This window comes from Epinephelus fuscoguttatus, linkage group LG19, assembly GCF_011397635.1.
Source record: "Epinephelus fuscoguttatus linkage group LG19, E.fuscoguttatus.final_Chr_v1".
Lineage (NCBI taxonomy): Eukaryota > Metazoa > Chordata > Actinopteri > Perciformes > Serranidae > Epinephelus > Epinephelus fuscoguttatus.
This window is the reverse complement of record NC_064770.1, coordinates 34,424,858-34,429,487: the sequence shown is the minus strand read 5'-3', so window position 1 is coordinate 34,429,487 and position 4,630 is coordinate 34,424,858.

The window sequence follows — 4,630 nt, the reverse complement described above, 5'->3', positions numbered from 1 at the left end:
CAGTCAAAAAAAAATTTAAAAAAGTATTTTAAAATTTTTCAGATGTTTTGAAGAAGCATTTTTATCCTTCAGTTTTAACAAGCTATGATGTCATTCTTCAGAATGTCTACCGCCGCAGAGACTCCCGACAACACACTCGAGTCAATGGACAGAATCGGCCAATCACATGCGAGCCTGCGAACTTTGAAATCAGACGTGTGAAGAACAAGGCGGAGACTGATTGTCTTTCTGTCTGACAAGCTGATTGACTAGTATTCATGCTTCATGTTTAACCACTGTCGTGTATCAGAGCGTGTGCATGTACGTGTGATTGTGTTAGACAGTGAGAGAGTGAGACTGTATTTGTGTCTGTGTGAGTGTGCGTGTGTGTTTTTGTGTGTCAGGCATGGCACCCGGTTACGCTGTAAAAAAAACGATCAAATGAGCCTGCTCCTCTGTTTGGTAACTTTTTTGTCTCTTCCGTTTGTATCTGCGACCACTCTGTCTGATCCACTCTGATATTTTATTATTTATTACTAAGTGATTACTGACCAAGCTGCTATCTGCTCTACAAAGAGCTCACACTAATCTCTTCATCACCCCCTCTATCAGAGTTGAAGGGTCAATTCACTTGTAATTCAAGCAATCCACAAAGTGGGTTTCATTGAATTTCGTTATGTTTTTTAACATTCACATTATTGTGGAGAAAAACTCTCTGTCCTTGTATAAAAACTGTTAGTGTTTCGGTGTTTTAAAGGTGCAGTGTGTCGGATTTAGGAGGATATATTGGCAGAAATGGGATATAATTTAATCACCTGGAAAAAAAAAGAATCCTGTGCTCGTTACCTTAGATTGAGCTGTTTACATCTACATAGGGAGCAGGATTAAGCAAGTGCTCATCACAGACAGGCTGAAGAGCGTCGGAGAGACCTTGATTTTTAACGTGAAATTATCTCATGTACTGTTTTTGCTGGTTTAAAAATAATTGCTTTGTTTGTTTTGGAGAGGAAGAGACCTCTGCAGATAATTCGGCTCCCGGTAAAAATCTCCTGAACGTCTGGATTTTAAGTTATCAGAAAAAAGGTTAGCACATATTAGCAGGTTCAGGGCTGGCTGCTTGTCTCCAACATGCCATATAGCGTTGGAAAAACAATGATTTGTAAGCTCAAACTGTACTGTTTTTGCCGGTTTAAAACAATTGCTTGTAGAGGAAGAGACCTCTGCCGATAATTCGGCTCCCGGTAAAAATCTCCTGAACGTCTGGATTTTAAGTTATCAGAGGAAAAAGGTGAACACATTGGCATGTTCAGGGCTGGCTGTCCATCTCCAACATGCCAAACAGTGTCGGAGAAACCCTGATTTGTAACGTGAAACTGCTTTATTCTGTGTTTTTACTGGGTTTTATCACCTGGTCCGTTTGTTTTTGAGAGGAGGAGGCCTCTGTGGATAATTCAGCTCCTGGTAAAAACTTCCTCAACATCTAGATCTTAAGTTATCAGAAACATTTGAGCAGATATTAGCAAGTGCTCATCGCAGACAGGCTGAAGAGCGTCGGAAAAACACTGATTTGTAACGTGAAACTGCTTTATGTACTGTTTTTGCCGGTTTAAAACAATTGCTTAGTTTGTTTAGGAGAGGAAGAGACCTCTGTGGATAATTCGGCTCCCGTTAAAAACTTCCTTAACAATAAACACTGAAGGAATTCTAACCAGGAGAAGTTGCAGCTGGTTGCAATCTGCAGTCCTCACCACTGGATGCCACTAAATCCCCCGAAATCCTACACACTGTTCCTTTAAATACCATGTTACATTTATTTTGACGTGAAAGGGATTGAACCTCCCAGCCCTAATTTTAATCCTTACTCTACTGACGGCTGTGGAGAGGTCCGAGGGCATGACCTGGATGTTTAACAAAATGAGCCACGAGGATGGAAAGAAGGAGTCAGCTTCAGGAAATCTTTGGTTGTATGTGACATGTATAATAAAATCTCACAAGCCTTTCATACATGTTTCATCATCCATTTCACCATCTTTATTTTTTTTTTCTTTTCTTTGTGGCCCTGATATTTCTCTGCCCGTCTCTTCTTCTCCATAGCCTGAATGTTAGAAAAAGTAGTCCTCGACCTCAAAGACCACCATGAATGAACAAAAGTCTCTCTGCAGTCATTAATCCTCCAACGAAGTGAATGAAATCAAAAAACCTAAATGTTGAGCGAGTAATGTGGAAAAACAAAAATTGGGATTTGTTGTAGATTGATTACTGAAGACTGTTAAGCAGTATCATTTCAATCTGCATTTTCTAGGTTCACTGTGTAATGGATGCAAGAGTATTGTAACTTACTATGTACTAAACATTTATGAAAAAATACAATGTAAATAAGATTATATTAAAAGAAATTAAATTGAAAATAAATTCCTTGTGTCGTGTGTATTATTCTCTCTGTGTGAATGTAAATGACTATTTAAAACAATCAACAAATAAAATAATCTCTGTATATAACTGTATCTAATAAACTCTGATGTATTGTAATGTATTATTCATAGTATAGAGGAGGCAAGTCAGAGTTGTATTTCATTGTCCTTGCCAGCAGTCAGAAGAGTCAAAATTTGTAGCAAAGCTTAGTCTTTTTGATGGACTTAATTAGAAATATAATGTAGATTTATCCTGTTTGGAAATTCATAACTGACAGCCTTTGATTTGTAATTTGATTTTAATTATGGTTAACCAAAACTAAACTTAAAAACTGAAACTTGGTTTGAAGACGCACCTTATTTCGCCTCACAAAATAAACTAGACATTAGAAAGAAATGAAAAACAAACATTGTTTACTTTAAAAGCTAAAATACAATAAAAATATACAGAAAATGTCAGTCTGTCAGTATGGGCAAAACTGTCAACACAATAAACATGAGTTATTGGTGTGTGTATTAATTGAGACTGGGATGTCTACGTGACTGAGTCAATTGTCCTCACATTATAATAACAGGAAATTATATATATATTTATTTTAGACCATAAAATCTAAACTGAAACAAGAAAACCCACTCTAGAAACTAACTGAAACTAAACTGATTAAAAAACAGAATTCAAAGCAAAATTAAAGCTGAAAGCGGGCGGCACAGTGGTGTAGTGGTTAGCACTGTTGCCTCACAGTGATAGTCTGGTGACCTGTCCAGGATGTACCCCGCCTCACAACCACTGTCAGCTGGGATAGGCTCCAGCAGCCCCCAGCAGGATAAGCAGTTACGGAAATGAATGAATAAAGCTGAAAGCAGCGATGAACAGATTCTTGCACCCTCCCACCAGCAGGGGCGCTGGCAGGACGCTGGCTGAGGCAGCTGTGCATTTCCACAACAGTTGAACACTGAGCGCACGACTTACACGGTTCCTGCATAAAGTGTGTTGCGCTGGGAATGATGTTACTTATTGTGTACCATTCCCTGTGCCCTTTATGTGGCACCAGAGAACACAGCGGTTATACGTCATGTTGCTGAATATCATGTGTAGACCACACCAAGTACATTTCATGTAAACTGGATGATCTTTGTCACATAGGGTGACTTCCTGTTGTCAGTAGGGGGCGCTATTCATGTAGATGTCTTTAAGCCTGGACTCTACTCCAGGCCAGCATATGAAAGCTGGGGCAGATTGGCCTTGCTATTGTTACCTCTCTAAGTGACAGCTTACTGGCTCCGAACCATAGTTGGAAACACGCTGGCTTATTAACATTCATTTTAGCTTGGCTTTTTATTAGCTGGTAACTAGCTTCTAGTGGTCCGGACCACTCTGCAGAAGGAAGGATGGCGAGGATGTTTGGGTGCCGTTCACCAACAGTCTTGCAGTCTTCATCACACAACAATAAACATGGCCTTCTCATGAGGTTCAAGGGCAGGCCTGAGCTTATTTAGACACTTAATTCTTCTGCTATCATCACTACTCGCTGCACGAGTCTTCACCATGACACACCGAGAGAGCTGCCAAAACACACACAATGAAGTACACATCACACCCTCACAGGTTACCCATAAGGCCACCGCCCTTAAGGGGAAAAGGGTGAGCCGGTAAAACTATCAGGTTACAACAATGAATGGTGTCATGTCAACAGCTAATGGTGTCATGTCAAAACATCGAATTATGCCATTCAACGAAACTCACACTCTTCATAATATAGCATCATCAAGATCTTAACGCTTTTCTGCCCAGATTTAAGGTTTACCTGGTCAATTTGCTATGAGCAGTGCATTTAAGTATAATACCTAATTTCCTGTTGCCAGTAGGTGGTACTATGACTATGACTCAAAACTGGTCTGCAGATGTCTTCAGGCAGAGACTTTTATAAAATGAGAATTTTAATGCAGATTGGACCATGTACAGTAAAGTTACAAGCTACTTCCTGTTTCGTGGTGAAACATGGAAATTCGACGCTTGTCCAGAGCCTCGCCGTTCCCCAAATTTCACCAAAATGAAATTAAAGTGGCTGACTTAACATTTGGGGTTAGGGTATGGCTCCAAGAGACTTTCTGTTAAGTCTTGAGTTGATACATGTGCCTTTCAGTTTTCATGCCTCCATGTGAAATGTGCCGCGGGTGCTTGTAGAGGGCGCTTTCAAGCCTTTTTTTATCTTTATTTCTTTACCAGTTTCAAGCACATT